This window comes from Anolis carolinensis, chromosome 2 (genome assembly GCF_035594765.1).
Source record: "Anolis carolinensis isolate JA03-04 chromosome 2, rAnoCar3.1.pri, whole genome shotgun sequence".
Classification (NCBI taxonomy): Eukaryota; Metazoa; Chordata; class Lepidosauria; order Squamata; family Dactyloidae; genus Anolis; species Anolis carolinensis.
In genome coordinates this window covers 169350875-169370022 of record NC_085842.1, presented here as the reverse complement: position 1 = coordinate 169370022, position 19148 = coordinate 169350875, and the positions used below count along the sequence as shown (strand labels likewise).

At 41.8% G+C, this 19148-nt stretch overlaps 1 protein-coding gene across 3 annotated transcripts in view; it reads right to left on the bottom strand.

Annotated features, from left to right (window-relative positions):
• Positions 1–19148, bottom strand: part of hdac7 (histone deacetylase 7) — a 281863-nt gene that overhangs the window by 172187 nt on the left and 90528 nt on the right. The window lies entirely within an intron of this gene.

Genomic DNA, 19148 nt, shown 5'->3' with positions numbered 1-19148 from the left:
GGTGTGTTGGAATGTAGTCAAGTGGGGTTTACATATCTGTGGAAGGTCCGGGGTGGGAGAAAGAACTCTTGTCTGTTTGAGGCAAGTGTGAATGTTGCAATTGATCACCTTGATTAGCAATGAATGGCCTTGCAGATTCAAAGCCTGGCTGCTCCCTGCCTGAGGGAATCTTTTGTTGGGAGCTGTTGGGATTCTAACAAAGGGCCAGCTAACACCTCCCAACAAAGGATTCCCTCAGGCAGGAAGCAGCCAGGCTTTAATAATAATAATAATAATAATAATAATAATAATACATTTTATTTATATTCCGCTTTATATCCCCGGAGGGATTCAGAGCAGATAACAGTTTACATATATAAAGCAAACATTCAATGCCTTTTTACACAGTAACAAAGGCATACAATACACAAACAGAAGTAAAGGCCCTTTCCATCTCCGGTGTCTGGAGGCAATGCTCAACTGTTCAATTTTTCCATGCCGAGAAGCCTGGTGTCCATAGACTTTCTCTGATCATTGCCGCCATGTTTGCATGGGGCACCCTTTTACTTTCCAGCTGAGGCAGTACCTATTGATCTACTCACATTACATGCTTTCGAACTGCTAGGTAAGCAGAAGCTAGAGCTGACAGCTGGGAGCTCACCCCAACTTGTGGCTTCAGACTGCTAACCCTCAGCTCAGCAGATTTCAAAACTTAGCCTTTGTATCTGCAAAACCATTAAATGCTAATCAAGGTGATCAAATGAAACATTCACACTTGCCACAAACAGACAAGAGTTCTTTCTCCCAACCTGGACTTTCCACAGGTATATAAACCCCACTTGTCTAGTTTCCAACAGACTTCACACCTGGGAGGGATAGCCAACACTCCAGAAGACAGGAGCAGAATTCAAAACAATCTTGACAGACTAGAGAGATGGGCCGAAACTAACAAAATGAAGTTCAACAGGGATAAATGCAAGATACTTCACTTCGGCAGAAAAAAATGGAATGCAAAGATACAGAATGGGGGACGCCTGGCTAGACAGCAGTAGATGTGAAAAAGATCTTGGAGTCCTTGTGGATAACAAGTTAAACATGAGCCAACAATGTGCTAAGAAAGCCAACAGGATTTTGCCCTGCATCAATAGGAGTATAGTGTCTAGATCCAGAGAAGTCATGCTCCCCCTCTATTCTGCCTTGGTCAGACCACACCTGGAATACTGTGTCCAATTCTGGGCACTGCAATTGAAGGGAGATGTTGACAAGCTGGAAAGTGTCCGGAGGAGGGCAACTAAAATGATCAAAGGTCTGGAGAACAAGCCCTATGAGGAGTGGCTTAAAGAACTGGGCATGTTTGCAGAAGAGAAGGCTGAGAGGAGACGTGATAGCCATGTACAAATATGTGAGGGGAAGTCATAAGGAGGAGGGAGGAAGCTTGTTTTCTGCTGCCCTGCAGACTAGGACACGGAACAATGGCTTCAAACTAAAGGAAAGGAAATTCCACCTGAACATCAGGAAGAACTTCTCACTGTGAGGGCTGTTCGCCAGTGGAACTCTCTTCCCTGGATGGTGGTGGAGGCTCCCTCTTTGGAGGCTTTTAAGCAGAGGCTGGATGGCCATCTGTCGGGGGTGCTTTGAATGCAATTTTCCTGCTTCTTGGCAGGGTGTTGGACTGGATGGCCCATGAGGTCTCTTCCAACTCTACTATTTTATGATTCTATAATTCTGTGAGGATGCCTGCCATAGATGTGGGTGAATCATCAGGAGAGAATGCTTCTGGAACATGGCCAGACAGCCCGGAAAACTCACAGCAACCCAGTAATTCTGGCCATGAAAGATTCTTTGGTATATTTTCTCAACCTTTTGTTGGCCCACATCACACAGGTTTTGGGAGTCCTCCTCCTGTTAGAATGGAACGCCTTCCTGCCTCCACACACACACATGCAAGGTGTGTCTACATCAGGCCCTTAGGCTGTTAGGAATTGTGGGAGTTGAAGTCCAAAACACCTGGAAGGCCAAAGTTTGCCCATGCCTGATCTACATTGTATTGTCGAAGGCTTCCACCACCGGAATCTACACTGTCCTTTTCCCCCTTTCTTAATATTTCTGTTCATATCTGAGATTCATAGAATTAGAAGGGATCTCCAGGGTCCTCCAGACATGTTTGACCCCCCTTGAACTGCCATAGCTCAATGCTGTGGAATCTTGGGATACGTAGTTTTGTGCACTCTTTGGGAGAGAAGGTAAATAGCGTCTATAGCATTGAGTCATGGCAGTTCAAGTTGTGTCAGACTGCATTCATTCTACAGTGAAGGTGCAACCTTAGAATCGGAAAGTTAGAAGAAACCACTATCTAGTCTTGGTCTGCAGGATCACACAATCAAAGCCTGGATGATGATTCAAAATGCAATAAAACTACTCAAAAATAAGAGAAGGAAGCGGTGTAGGCTATGGAAAGAAATATTAACAAAGAAAAAGTGACTTCTGACCTCCTTCTGCCCTTGCCCCATGTTTATAGATACGGAGAATAACAAATCTTCCCAAGGAAACCCTGTGATAGGTCCTCATAGGCTGCAAATGATTTGAAAGCAGACAACATAATGTAGGAAGAAATCATTGCAGCCATCCAGTCCAACCCTCTTCATCCATGCAGGAATACATAATTCTTAAATTCTGTTATTTCCCTTGTGTTTATTGTTATGTCAGTCCGTTTTTTATATTGTCATCAAGTATTACGTATATTTTTTAATTTGCCTTTTTGTATTGTGGTGTATTGTGGTTTATGTATCATGTTGCAATTTTGTAATTTGTACTTTGCACTGTGTTTTGCTTCTTGTAAGCCACACCAAGTCCTGTTTGGAGAGGGGGCCAGATATAAATAAAGTTTATCATCATCATCATCGTCGTCATCAAAGTACTTTTTACAGATAGCCACCCAGCCTCTGCTGAAAAATCTTCAGAGAAGTAGACCCTACCAGATTCCCAGGCAGCATATTCCACATTCCATGAGGATTTTCCTAATGTTCAGGTGGAATCTCTTTTCCTGCAATTTGAACCCATTGCTCTTCATCCTAGTCTCTAGAATGGCAGAAAAATAACTTGTTTCATCTTCAGTATGACATCCTTGGCAATCGTGGCCCCTCTCGGCCTTTTTTCTCCATGCTAAATATACCCAAGCATATAATATATATTTATACCCCTCTCTCTCTCCCTTTAAAACTATATCACACATCTCTTCCAATAAATAAATCTTACTGTCAAAAGCAAAAATCATCAAGTTATTTTTTATGTTTTAATGAATGAATGCATAAACTCAAAAGTTTATTTAACTCAGTGTCTAATGAACACTGGCACATTTTTCTCCCCTCTCCCCCAAATGCTCTAGGGTTGATCCCAAGGCCTGATTCATTTACAGTCCTGATCCTGAATATCCTGATTCCATAGTGTGACCTGATAAGCTGGATCCAAATGTGCAGAGCAACAATAGGTATGGCAACATTTGGCGGGCCACATCATTCCTACCTCTACTTTAGGTCCTACTGAGACCAAGAACACACAATTTCAAGGAAAATGAAGTACAGCCCAAACTCTACTGTTTGAACACTTCCCTTCCCACAGAGAGTAAATAAAATGAATCAATGAAATTTCTATGTGTTGACTCACCACTCACAAACAATGGGTTCACTCTAATTGGAACTAACCAATAGGATTCAGACCTTTGTCTGAATCTAGCCAAGGTGAAGATAGTGTAATTCTCTATGTGTTGGACTGAAACTCCCATCAGACCTAGCCAGCATAGCCAAAGAGAAGAATTGCTGGGAGTTGCAATCTAGCAACATCTGGAGCAGCTTTTCTCAGTTTCTTTTTTTGTTTATCAGAAAGAAACCCTTAAAATAATTTTCAGATCTCAAGGAAATCCGTGTGTTAAAATTATTTTACCTACAACTAAAATGATGTGGTTTTTTCCCAATCACAAAACCCCAACGATCTCTTGTTAGGTTGATAAAACCATGATCAAGAAACTGGTTTATTTCTCATCTCTAGCTTAACCCAATGATTTTAATGGCATTTCATTCTAACTCACATTACTGTAGCAATGTTGGCAGCAAAATCTTATTACAATACTGGGAAGTGAGCTGTCTCTTAAGCAACCTGATGTGGAACACTGATGAAGAACCTGTCCTTGCAATGTGATATCATATTCATGCACAAGAAATGCAATATGGTTTCTGTCTTCGAAATGTGCTGTCAATCAGTAGCCAATACCTCATGGGATGATCTATGGACCATCTATAGACCATTTGAGCAGCACTGTTCCAAGCCATTAGAAAACATTGGAAAAGCTTGGGTGGCATATGGAGAACAATATATGGCACACCTACAGCTCCATCCTTTCACACATCTTAGTATTTTTAGGCTGAGACAACCACAACAGCCCAACTAATAGAACTGTGCAACACAAATTTTGTTCCTAGGTTATAAATGTCATTTCCTAACTGGGTCTATATAAAAACATGGAAACGGTTTATTAAACTGCAAAAACTTTGTTTTTGTGAGACATCCTGCAGCACATTGTTATAGTTTTTCTATGGATATCTCATAGAGTCTCAAGCCATTGCACATAGTTTGTGGCAGCCATAAAAACAAAGTTTCTGGAATATAACAACAACTTTCAAAGTCCTGCACAATTAAATTGAAAATAACACTTTCAAACCAGGAACATTTTTTTTTTTCAAATTTTGTTACATAGTGTAGTAGAGCAGGTCATAGGGAAAACAAATTCGCATGGCATTCTGTTCTGAACTGGCTTGATATCTTCCTCATGTTGAAAGAATAGGAAGATGATATCACAATTATCTAGAGCCAAGAGTGTATGCTTTTAAAAGTCAGAATGGCAACCTCTGTCACTGTCAGCACACATGGACCAACTCTGAAAAATAAACCTTCTAACAAACTCAAATTGGCACTGGAGCAAATCAAGAGTGGCTATATATAAGGGACCTTCTGCACTTTTATATTTTCATTGGAAATAGCAAAGTTGGAGTAGTAATTGGTCATGTCTGAGAGTGCCATGTGACTAGTCCAAGTCTAAGTTCATGTGATGAGTCTGTCTGGCAAGCTGGCTGACCTTACAATTCAGAAGAGTTGTCACACTGTGGTGAAGACGGCTATGAAACTTCTAAATTGCACCAGAGAGGAACAGCTCTGTCATAGGCTTTTTGTGGGCAAAAAGTGTGTCAGGAATACAAATTCATCTCCGCAGGTGCATTCAATATGGGGATAAAAATTAAATGTTTGAAAATGGCCGGACTAGTGAAATGAATGCAGAGCGCTCTGGGCTTCCAGTGCCCTCATATCTTTATGGCGACAGATGCTGAAATCCAAAAGTTTATACTTTTCAAACAACTATAACAAATTAAGCAGATGTCCTGTGGTGACAGGACCAGCATATTATAATAGGTTGAGCATTGAACTAGGATTCTGGAAGATCAGGGTTCAAATTTGCACACAGGAGTTGAAATCCTCAGGCAATACACCAGGGGTCCCCAAACTTTTTAAGTGGAGGGCCGATTCACAGTCTCTCAGGCTGTTAGGGGGCCGGACTAGGATGAAATAGTCCAAAATTAAGATTGTTGTTGTTGTGTGCCTTTCAAGTCATTTCAGACTTAGGTCAACCCTAAGTCTAAAGTTTAGGACAGAGGCCAGGTCAATCACCTTGGAAGCCCATGGGCCTTAGTTTGGGGACCCCTGATCTAGATGATCATAAGACCATAGGTAAGGAAAGGGGCCCCCAAAGGCCATCTAGATAATCTCATAAAACCATAGGTAAGGAAAAGGACCCTCAAAGGCCATCTAGATGGTCTCATAGGACCATAGGTAAGGAAAGTGACCTCTAAAAGCCATCTAGATGGTTTCATAAGGCCATAGCTAGGCAAAGAGACCTTCAAAGACCATCTAGATGATCTCATAAGACCATAGGTAAGCAGACCTCCAAAGACCAGGTAGACTTAGGTCAACCCTAAGTCTAAGGTTTAGGGCAGGGGCCAGGTCAATGACCTTGGAGGGCCGCATCCGGCCCCCGGGCCTTAGTTTGGGGACCCCTGCAATACACACTCTCATAGTTTGAGAAGAAGGCAGTAGCAAAACCCTTCTGAACAAATCTTGTCTAGAACACAACATGACAGGGTTGCTTCTGTAAGGGGAAACAACTTGAAGGCTCCCAGCAGCTAGTGACAAGTGAAAAGTGTCTACTGAGAAGTGATTTTCCAAACGTCTCCTTGCTGTTCTGAGTTGGTTATTGTCTCATTTACAGACCAATGTGAAAATGCTATGGTAATTAGAAGGTAGATGAGTAATCTTTTTGTTTAAAAAATCCTTTGGAACTTGCTTATTCAATTTATTATTGTCATATTGTGAATGTTTCCTTTCAATATTTTCCTTTGACCAGTAGCCGGTCATTTGGCGTGCCTCTGGTGTCACTGTAAGAAGGTCCTCCATTGTGTATGTGGCAGGGCTCAGGCTGCATTGTAGTAAGTGCTCTGTGGTTTGCTCTTCTCCACATTTGCATGTTGTGGACTCCACTTTGTGGCTCCATTTCCTAAGATTGGCTCTGCATCTCATGGTGCCAGAGTGCAGTCTGTTCAACGCCTTCCAAGTCAACTAGCCTTCTGTGTGCCCAAGAGCGAATTTCTCATCCGGTATCAGCCATGGCTTGAGGTTCTGGGTTTTAGCCTGCCACTTTTGCTGAGGTGTCCCTGAGAGTATCTCTGTAGATCTTAGGAAGCTGTTTCTTGATTTAAGGTGTTGGCATGCTGGTTGATATCCAAACAGAGGATGGACTGCAGATGTCACTGCCTTGGTCCTTTCATTACTGGCTGCTACTTCCTGGCGGATGTCAATACCAGCTAGACAGTATAATTTCTCCAGCAGTGTGGGCCATAGACATCCTGTGATAATGTGACATTTCTCATTAAGAGCCACCTCCACTATTTTAATGTGGTGATATTTATTCCACACTGGGCATGAGTATTCAGCAGCAGAGTAGCAAAGCGCAAGGGCAGATGGCTTCACTGTACCTGGTTGTGATCCCCAGGTTGTGCCAGTCATTGTTATCCTTTCAATAACCATTATTTTTTGAAAAGAAAATGCAATGATATTAAGTGTCTGGAAAACTGGTTTCTAGATTATCATCTATATCACTGGTTCTCAACCTGGGGTCTCCAGATGTTTTTGGCCTGCAACTCCCAGAAATCCCAGCCAGTTTACCAGCTGTTAGGATTTCTGGGAGTTGAAGGCCAAAAACATCTGGGGACCCCAGGTTGAGGACCACTGACCTATATAATGAAAACATTCTATCTTATTACATTTCAAATAAAACTTCAGATAAAAATTCTGACCTTCCCAAGGTTTTATTAAATTACAGTTTTAGCATGGAGACCTTAAGTGTTTCCAGATCTGACTTTTTTTTAAAAAAGAAGTTTTTAAACCAAACATACTAGATATTAGAATCCAGACAGACAGACCAGTCTCATCAAACACAAGCTCTATAAAATGCATAGCAAAAGTTTAAAAAAAAATAAATTTCAGGAAGAAAAATATTTGTCTTTCCCAATGAAACATGAACACTGCACAATCTCTCTGGGTCTATGTGCCTCCAGGTTTCCTGTCAACTTATGGCAACTCATTCAATTTCATCATGTTTTCTTTATGTGACTTCAACTGGAATAGATGGATGCAACAAGAAAGATTCCAGGGCATCTCAGGATCAAATAGACTTTATGTGTGTGGTGTAAATGAAGTGGAACATCTGGCCCACTACTTACTGGAATGTTGGTTGTATTCCAGTCCAAGAGAACACTATTTATCTCCTTCCCTTTTAAGCATATGGGAAATGGAGGGAGGGTTGAGGACAAATGGGATTTTCTTATGCAAGGCTCTCACCAGCTAGTAATGCCTTTTCTGCAGTTAAAGAGAAGGGAGCGGGAAATGTCTGATGAAAACAGTAATATAATAGTCTTCTCAATTTCCTTTCAAATTTACTATACATTTCTACGTATCTCATATTTTTATTGTCTGTTCCTGATATTGTCTCTTGACTTATTCAATACAATGTTACTTACTTACCCCCCTAAAAGGGCCTTTCTTTTTTTTAATTAAAAATCCCCTTACTTCTCAAGTGCCTGCTACATTTACAAAGTGTCTGAAACTAAAGCAGTCCCAAGAACTGAATTTACCCAGAAGTTGAGTCATCACTTGGCATCTCACGAAAGGAATCAGACTGCTTTTACCCAGAGATTGAGTCACTGCCTGCTTTATGTGATGAGTTTGCCACTTCCCTGGCAGACAAAATTGCTTCAGTTCAGCTAGACCTGGGACTGCTCCTCAAATGTAGAGCATGCAAAATGGTGAAGGGCATAAACCTCATCTTGGGTCACTTATTTGTACTAACACCAGCATCCGCCACTGATGCAGCAATCTATAAATAGCTCAAGAGGTGGATCAACTCAGTTTTAGCAACAGCCAGCTCTTTTCATGAAGAGAGTAGCGGATGCAGCTAGGTCACCATTCGAAATTGCCGTTGTCTGATTCCCCGCTCACGGAACTGCCAGCAAAAGCTAGACATACTACAAATACCTTTCCAGAACTTACTCCTCCCTAAGCTTCTTGTGCCATGTACCCCTATCGCAGACTTTGCCTTCTTTCTTTGTTTTTGCTGGGAATACATGTATTATTATTATTATTATTATTATTATTATTATTATTATTATTATTATTATTATTATTATTATTTGCTCTGATTAGTGGGTGGATGTGCTACTGCTTTGACAAGCTTGGTTTAGAAAAATAACTTAGAAATCTTACAGTAACTGTGTACATTTCCTATGTACAGGCAGTCCCCAAGTTACGAAGTAGCCCTAAACGCTTCAGGCCCAACCTATCTTTGAGACTGCATCTCCTTCTAAGAACCAGCGAGGGCACTGAGGTCTGCCCTTCTCTCAGTCCCACTACCATCTCAAATACGGTTGGTGGGGATGAGCGAGAGGGCCTTCTCGGTAGTGGCTCCCTGGTTCTGGAATACCCTATCTAAAGAAATTAAGACCAGCCTCCACCCTTCAAGCCTTTCAGGTGAGTTTTAAAACATGGCTCTTCAGACAGGCCTTTGAGCCTGTGCAATTTAGCCAGCCCGAAGACCCACCAATTGTACTACTCCTCACTTCATTATTGCAGATAACTTTGTTATTCCATCTTATTCACAGGTTCTACTGCATTTTAGGAAATTTTAGATTTCTTACAATTTTTACTGGGATTTTATGTGTATTGTTGTTTTTATACTTATGTCATTTATCTATGCTTGTGTACTAGTGTACTTGTGTACTTTGTACTGTGGTTTATATGCGGCATTATAGTCCTTCTGTGAGCAGCCCTGAGTCCTCTTGGGGAGATGGTGGTGGGGTACAAATAAAGATTTATCATTATTATTATTATAATCACCATCATCATTATTGTTATTATTATTTATACATACATGGTACACTAAGAAGGGATTCACTGCCCTTCCAAGTTGGAAGTCACAAGTTGTCAGTGCATGGCATATCAATATCACATGTGTGCAATGTGGGAGAAAGATAAGTTAAGGACATGTGTGAACACAACTATGCACGGATGCACAACATTCATAATCTGGACGGCACATCATTATCATTAGCATCAGGAGCATATTTCACTTATACCCCTGCATTTTCATAACACAGGCAGTCCCCGAGTTACGGACCAGATAGGTTCTGTAGGTTTGTTTTTAAGTTTATTTTGTTTGAAAGTCAGAATAGGTACATTTACAGCCATCTATCTATCTATCTTTGGATAATATAAGAAAGGGTGAACATCCCTGTTGTGTTTCTTTTTTTGTCTATGCACCTGTTTAGAAGATTGCACCTCACTTTCTGTCCCTCTGATAATCAGATTTTGAAAAATTTGGCTTGTTGTAGAAACAAGGATTGGTGATAAAGCTTCCATGAAGACACCTTTTCCCCATGATAACTTTTTCAGGAGTTATTTCCCTTCCTAGCAATAGATTTCTCTCACTTTTGGTTGTTTCACCCTCGCTCTTAACTATGAGTAAGTCAGATATTTGTAACTGAGGGACTGCCTGCACTTGCAAGAGTACATGCAACATCTTTTGGATCTCCATATCAACTCCAGTGCATGGCACTAATCTTTTCTGGGGAATATTCATGAGTGAGCAATTTCTCAGCAGGATGAGATCGCAAATATTGACAGGTACGGAGTGGTGACTGGTGGCTCCCGTATCAATAGGGGCATGAAGAATGTACCTATGCTGCAGAAGTAATGCAGTTTGACACCACTTTCACTTCTATGGCTCACTGCTATGGAATCCTGGATTTGTAGTTTGGCACTCTTTGACAGAGATGGCTAAAGACTTCATAAAACAACAACTCTGAGGATTCTATGGCATTGAGCCATGGCAGTAAAAGTAGTGCCAAACTGCATTAATTTTACAGTGTAGATCAGGCATGAACAAACTAAGGCCCAGGGGCCGGATGCGGCCCACTGGGTGCTTGCTTCAGGCCCTCCTCATTTTCCCTGTCCTCTCAGCATGAAGACATGGTGGCCCATCATATCCTTATGCAGAAAGGACAGGGAAAGAAGTCACGCAGCAGTTGAGGGCCCTTTGGAACACTCTCAGCCACCTTATGTCTCGCCCTCCTCCTGGCATAAGGACAGTACGAGCGGCCCCGTCTTTATGCTGAGAGGACAGTCCGAAGAAGGCATGGAGTGGCTGAAAGCCCACCGGAACCCTCTCGGCCGTCACCTGTCTTGCCCTCCTTCCAGCATAATGCCAAGAAGACAGCCCAAAAATCCGGGGAGGAGGATCAGGGCAGTTGCCACATGTCTCATTTTCTTCACAGCATAAGGATGGGGCGAGCAACCCCATCCTTATGCCAGGAGGACAACCTGAGCATGACCTGGGTCCTGCCCCACCTGCTCCTGGTCCCACCCTCCCACAGGCCCACTCCCTCCCAGGCCCATAACTTTCGGTTGGGCCCAAAATGCAGCCCAAGGCAAAAAAAAAAATTGCCCATGCCTGGTGTAGATGCATCATGTTCAAACTTTAAAGGAGGTGTCCAAAATTCTGGACCTATTTTGGGTAAATGTTCAGTACCTGGTGTAGTCACTTTAGTGATCAAAGCAGCCAATGGTGCAGAGTATGGTTTATGGAGCCGGACTGTGGCGCAGGCTGGTAAAGCAGCCTGCTGCAATAAATCACTCTGACCAGGAGGTCATGAGTTCGAGGCCAGCTCGTGGTGGGGTGAGCACCCGTCAATTAAAAATAAAAAAATAGCCCCTGCTCTTTGCTGACCTAGCAACCCGAAAGATAGTTGCATCTATCAAGTAGGAAATAAGGTACCACTTATAAAAAGTGGGGAGGCAAATTTAACTAATTTACGACGTTGGAATGAGGAAGTGCGGTCAGAGTGGATGATGAAGCAGCTGCTCCCACCTGTGGCCAGAATCGAACATCACCTCAGGAGAAGGTTAAATTGCCTCTGCGTCTGTCTGTCTCTGTCTCGGTTCTATGTATATGGGCATTGAATGTTTGCCCTGTGTGTGTATAATGTGATCCACCCTGAGTCCCCTTCAGGGTGAGAAGGGCGGAATATAAATACTGTAAACAAACAAATAAATAATTATCTGGGAAAATAAGCATCAGAAAAAAGAAGCTTCTCCAGTCATCATTCCCTCAAAAGAAGGTTTCAAAATAGCAAGATAAGCAGCAGGTTCTTCTTTTGGATTTGACACGTGTTTTTAAATTTTCCCAAATGAAATGCATATGCAGGATATCTATATATATCTATATATGTGCGTCTGTGTTTGTAGCGGATGCCCAAATGAGTGAGATAGAAGGTATTTCATTTCAATGCTGTCATTTCCTGCACAATCTCCTGGAGACTCATTCACGGGTGACAGTTCCTTCCAAGTGCTCACCTCAGTGACATTTGAGATGACCCAGCTCATCAAAACCAAAACGAAAGCGACGTCAGCAAGGGAAGAGATATAAAATTAGCAGGAGAGTTTCTCACGTAGCTAATTATACTCACAGACAAAAACAAGGCAGAAAGACACGGCTTAACCAAATTATCTTCACCACAAGCTGGCAATTCAGAGTAAATGACACACCAGGGATGCACTAAGTAGGGAAATGTGTTATATAAATGGACAAGATTCATTTAGGGGGAGGTTTTTTGTATTTTTTTAAAATTAAGCTGTTGAGCTCTGACCAAGTACAGTATAGCAAATGGAGCAGAAAAAAACGGTTAAAATGTTGGCCCTTTCCCATTCTTTCATTAGTGCACAAAGTTTATTAGCCACCCTGTAGCTAACAGCTGCAAGGTGACAGAGAACATGCAATGATATCCATGCTAATTAAAAATTAAAAGCAGTAGGGAATAAAGAAAAAAAAAACTAACAAAGAAGGCACCAAGTAGACCTCACCTGGAAGATTATTCTATGATGGAACATGCAGGAAGTCATTCTAGAATGGAAGTTTTTCCCCCAAATTCTCTGGCCCTTGCATTCGTTATTTATTTATTTTTTTTGTCATGAGCTTAGGTTCTAGTTATACAGTTAAAACAGTCATTCTGATTTTTTAAAAATAATAAAATCACATTGATTACTTCCCCCTCATTGTTTCTCCTGAACTAAGAGTAAAACCTAAGAGCATAACTCTCCTTTCCCCAATGTTTTTCACATGAAATAACCTCCCCAGCTGCTATTTACTCTGTGAAGGAAGCTGCTATATGCACCCGTGTTTTCCTTCCTGAGATAAAAAGAATTTCCTTGCCATTCACAATGTGGACTCTTTCTCACTGTAAAGCAGCATTTCTCAACCTAGGGGCCGGGACCCCTAGGGAGGGTAACAAGGGGGTGGGTGCCAAAGATCATCAGAAAGCATATACTTCTGATTTGTCTTAGGAATCCCTTTGGCAAAGAAGGCTGAAGATCTCTCCGCCTGTCCTTCTCTTCAAGGTCTATCTTCCCCAAACTCCACCAGTGTTCAAATTTGGGTATATTGAGTATTCATGCCAAGTTAGGTCCAGATCCATCGTTGTTTGAGTCCACAGTGCTCTCTGGATGTAGGTGAAAGACAACTCCAAAACTCAAGGCCAATGCCCACCAACACTTCCAGTATTGTGTTGTCAAAGGCTTTCATGGCCGGAATCACTGGGTTGTTGTGCATTTTCCAGGCTGTATGGCCATGTTCCAGCAGCATTCTCTCCTCATGTTTTGCCCACATCAGATGTGAGTGAAACGTCAGGAGAGAATGCTTCTGGAACATGGACATACAGCCCAGAAAATGCACAACAACAGAAAATGCAACAACCCAACTTCCAGTATTTTCTGTTGGTCATGGGAGTTCTCTTTGATTGTAGGTGAACTATAAATCCCAGCAACTACAACTCCCAAATGTCAAGGTCTATTTTCCCCAAACTTCAACAGTGTTCACATTGGGGCATATTGAGTGTTCATGCCAGTTTTGGTCCAGATCCATCATTGTTTGAGTCCACAGTGCTCTCTGGATGTAGGTAAACTATAACTCCAAAACTCAAGGTCAATGCCCACCAAACACTTCCAGTATTTTCTGTTGGTCATGTGAGTTCTGTGTGTCAAATTTGGTTCAATTCCATCATTGGTGGAGTTCAGAATGCTCTTTGATTGTAGGTGAACTATAAAACCCAGCAACTACAACTCCCAAATGACAAAATCAATCCCCAGCCCCACCAGTATTCAAATTTGGGGATATTGGGTATTTGTTCCAAATTTGTTCCAGTGAATGAAAATACATCCTGCATATCAGATATTTACATTACGATCAACAACAGTAGCAAAATGACAGTTATGAAGTAGCAACGAAAATAATTTTACGGGTGGGGGTCACCACAACATGAGGAATATTAAGGGGTCATGGCATTAGGAAGGTGGAGAACCACTGCTGTACAGTCTTGACCCAGACTGGTACTCCCTATGTGTCTCTGCCTTGAACTTGCCTCTCAATTTATGGCAACCCTATGGATTTCATAGGGTTAACTTAGGCAAAGAATCCTCAGAAGTGATATTGCCATTTTTCCTCTGAAATATACCCTAAAGGTAGGTAAAGGTTTCCCCTGACGTTAAGTCCAGTCGTGTCCAACAATGGGGGTTGGTGCTCATCTCCATTTCTAAGCCGAAGAGCCGGCGTTGTCCATAGACATCTCCAGGTCATGTGGCCAGCATGACTGCATGGAGCGTCGTTCCCGCCGGAGCGGTACCTATTGATCTACTCACATTTGCATGTTTTCAAACTGCGAGGTTGGCAGGAGCTGGGGCTAACAGCGGGTGCTCATTCCGCTCCCGGGACCTTTCGGTCCGCAAGTTCAGCAGCTCAGCGCTTTAACACACTTTGCCACCGGGGCTTCCGAAATATACCCTACAGCACCTGATATTCCTTTACGGTGTCCCATCCAAATACTAATTAGGGCTAACCCTGTTTAGCTTCTGAAATCAGGCAGGATCTGGGGAATTTAGGGTATTTAGGCAACTGATAGTTGCCATTTTAAAAAATCAATACAGTTGTACTTATTGTTAGTATGTCTACAAAGCATGCATGCAAAAGGTAGCATATTATAGTATAGCTGATTCTGAGGATGAAACATAAGGGAGGAGTTGTGTGTTCACATTCAGTTATAAGATTCATCAGTTTCGAGGCCAGTGGAAAGAACTGTCAACCTCACCAATACCTCCCTCTGATCTTGAGTGAAACCCATGAGGTCAGGGAAATGGCGTGTACATGTCGCCAATACTCCTTTTTTCCTTCATCCGCTTCCCCTTCCAGGCAACAATACTTTAGCTTAAATCAAAACCTTACGAAGGCATCTGACAAGAGTTTTCCAGCCTCCCCCAGTGAACCAGAGTGTGATGGGAGCACAGATCGGAACAACTCCAGATGTTTGATACTTTCACTCAACGGCACAGGGAGTCAAGTGAGAGGTGAAGCTAACATGACTCTACTTCCACTGTCCCTAATACCATGCAAGGGTCACTAATATCCAGAAATGAACCTCAGTGAAATTGACAAGCATTTCCTCTAATCCTGGGTCCATTAATACTACACAATCCTAGGGCTATGATTCCATGTCTGCTGCTGTGGTTCCTTGGAATGGTAGTTTGGTCAGAAGCACAAGAAGAATAAGGCCTCTTTACATTACATATCCCAGGAATCTATAGGTAGCTGCCATGGCAGTTAAAGTGGGATTGCAGCACTCTAATTCTGGAGTGTGAATGGGCCCTTGGCTAGCATTGCCGGAGACAGGGAATGAAACTGCAAAGAAAAAGGTGAGGAATCCAGAAAAGCACAGTACTTTGCCCCCACGGCATCCGTGAAATTATAACATACCTGATGCATCTACTTCAAATTATTATTCACATATAACATTCACATATAACGGCGCTCCATGCAGTCATGCCGGCCACATGACCTTGGAGGTGTCTATGGACAACGCTGGCTCTTCGGCTTAGAAATGGAGATGAGCACCAACCCCCAGAGTCAGTCACGACTGAACTTAACATCAGGGGAAAACCTTTACCTTTACCTATAACATGGAGACCATTTGTAAAGTTTGGTTTTGCTTGGCTCCTCCAGCTTTCATGTCAACAGCATGGTAAATCCACTCCTGGTTTTAGTCTGAACTTTAAAGGAGCTCTCCAAATTGCTGAACCTTACCTCCCAAATAGATTCAAAACCTAGAATGGATCTTTATAAGTCTGGATATGGGCTGCCACTGATATTTACTGTGAAGATAGCTCAACTGGTTGTGTGACTGTGCATAGGGAGTGAGCAGTCAAAATTACTTCTACTATTTGTTAAGTTTTATATCCCACTTTTTTTCCTGGAGTAGTACCCAAGGCAGCTCACAGGAAGTTATCAAACAAAATACATCAAGGTTATGCATAACCAGCAAGTCCTTTTCAGTAGAAGATCTACTTCGACTATCAGGACCTCACTTATGCGGTCTATGACCATAATAAAGATTTTGATTTGATTATTTGATTTGATTTGATTTGGACTATCAGGGGACAACTGTGTAGCAATCACAAGCAATTTTTCCATTCCAACATCCCATTCATATACACACACACATATCCAAAGACTGCCCACCAGTATTCATGCATCACAATATTTCAACTTCCCTCAGTTTTTCCTCTGAAATAGTTACCAGACATGATGTCATGTTACTTCCTGGCCCATTTTGGAAGGGAAGCAGAAGACAAATGGAGATATCTATGGGGATGGGGGAGAACTGGGGTGATTTGGGGGCACCAAAGAGAACTTTTTGTGTAATTCAACACATTCAATGGCTGTCAGTATGATTTGGGAGTAAAATTGCATAACAACTGTATTCTTTGAAATAAATAAATTGGGGAACATATGAGGGATTTTGAGGAACTGATAGGCGATCAGGGGTTCAAAAGTAGGGCCTGAGAATCACATGCAACACATGGACCAACTTTTCTCCTAATCCACAGGTTAACATATGCATAATTAGTAGACTAACTATTAACACAGTATCTTTCATTTAAAAATAGTCCAGGAGTTTTGGGGATGGATCCTATTAGTATATTGATGATGCCATTTCTTATCATTGGAGTCCACTGGAATAGTGCAAGTGCTGGGCCAGTGTCTGGATGTTATAATGGTTTAGATGATGGTCAATAAATGGAGTGTGGATCTTAGGAAAGTGGAAAGCTTGTGGATTGGCAGTTCTTTGTTCTAGGAATTATTCTAGATGTGGTAAATTTCACTGAAGGAGCAGGTGCTTAGCTTAACATAGGAGAACTCCTAGATCAGGCATGGGCAAACTTTGGCCCTCCAGGTGTTTCGGACTTTAAGTACCATAATTCCTAACAGCCAGTGGGAGTTGAAGTCCAAAACACATGGAGGGCTGAAGCTTGCCCATGCCTTTCCTAGATCCTTCACTGGCAATCCAAGTATTTTCCATGGCACCTGGGTGAGCTTTAACTGGTCCACCAGTTATGGCCTTTCTCAGACAAGGAACCATCTCTGGCAAGGTTACCTTTAGATTACTGTGGTGTGCTTTTCATTGGGTTGCCCTTGAAGACTTAGGGCCCTTCCACACAGTCCTATCTCCCAGAATATCAAGGCAGAAAATCCCACAATATCTGCTTTGAACTAGGTCCACATTGCTATATATCCCCTTTCAAAGCAGATAATGTGGGATTTTATTCAGGTGTGTGGAAGGGTCCTCAGAAGCTGCAGGCAATGCAAATTGCAGCAACTAGTTTGCTGACTAGAACACTCTATTAAAAAAACACTATCCACTGACATCAGTCTCAGTTTGAAGGGTTTTTTTCTGGTATGGCACCATTATTGTGAATGCCCTTTCTTTGGAGGCTTGAGTGGTACTGATGTACTCCAGTGGTACCAAGACTGTTTATTAAAACTTTCCAATCAAATTATTTTAATCAGTTTGCACATGTGCATGGTCTTAAACTTTTTTATTGCCATTTGTGAATGTTTTCTGGATTGCTTTCAGTGGTTCTCAACCTGTGGGTCCCCAGATGTTTTGGCCTTCAACTCCCAGAAATCCTAACAGCTGGTAAACTGGCTGAGATTTCTGGGACTTATAGGCAAAAACACATGGGAACCCATAGGTTGAGAACAACTGCTTTAAATGATCATTGATAGTTACTCATTGTTGAAACTGATTGTATTCAACATCAATAACTCAAGCTCTTTTGATTCAGAGTAGTGAAAGATTTTTGTGGCAGAGATATGCCTACAATGGTATTATTACCCGATTAGTCATTTTTCTTTTCACCAGATGATTAGACAGTGAAACATAAATACACTTGCATAATATCAATTCTGCAAATATAGGTGCTTTTTCAGATCGAAAGAAGGAAACTGAACTTACAATTTACCATAACTGCCTTACATTGATAAAAAGATAAGTTATCTGGAGAATTTTTTTAATCCCCTATTGTACCTTTAATGCTATCCCACCCTTTGGTGGAAAACATTAGTTCTTTTCACTTTCGCCTGAAATCAGATTTTTAAAAATACATTTGAAATTAATTCCATCCCAAATATGAAGTAATGGCTGATTTTAAGGCTCTCACACTCTGTTTTTTCATGATCTTTTGGATAAAATAAAGAGAAGGAGCACTGAGGTACAACTAGATCTCTATGTGTGTCCCACATTCCCAGTCCTTCCATATTTAATCTGTGACAGTACATGGTGAGAAAACGCAAGTGCTCCCACAGTTATGCATTTCCTGCGATCCATGCCTTTGCAGTACTAAGAGTTTTCAATCAAGGGTTGAATTTCTCAATGAAAAGAGATTCCAATAATGTCTGACTCTCTACTATACCACTGCTCCTGTGTCTTTGTAGCCACTCAGCTCGATCCAATGCCATCAACAGATCATGACTTTTAATTCCATGTCATGAAAATGTGTTCCTTTTTGCAGATTACACAATTGTTAAGCACTGTAAATTCTATCTGCCAGTCCGTCTGTCTTTCTTTCTCCTTGTAGTTGTATGTCGATGTGTGTGTTTTCCTGGCTGCTTGGCAATTTCAATATTTTTCCATTCAATCAGATATATCAAGTGCCGTGCCATCTGTGAAAGTATCACTCCACATTTCCCCTCTATGTTAGCTCTCCAACATTATCATCCTATCTGTATCCAGATATCTGCAAGTTTACAATTCCTGCCATATACTCGCATCACACTCCCACACCAGCAATACCTGGATCTCTTCTCAGTTCCAGTGTCTGCCCTTTTGCCCCTATTTGGAAACAAATGCAAAAGAATTTTTTTCCCTCTGGCCTGCTGCCTCAAGGCTGTCCGTGACATTGGACTTTACAGTCTTTGATCTCAGAGTCTGTCTTTTGCAAGGATAGTCATTCCATCCCTTGACAAATGAACTTGCATATTGGGCTGGGTGGGGGAGATGGAGAAACAGAAATAGCTCCTGTCAGACTCAAAGTTGCCGTTTCTCTGATATTCCATCTTACAACCAAAGCAGCCACATGAGATAAAGACACAGGACCTCTGTACCAATCTGTTGCTAAATGTCAATTGGAATCAA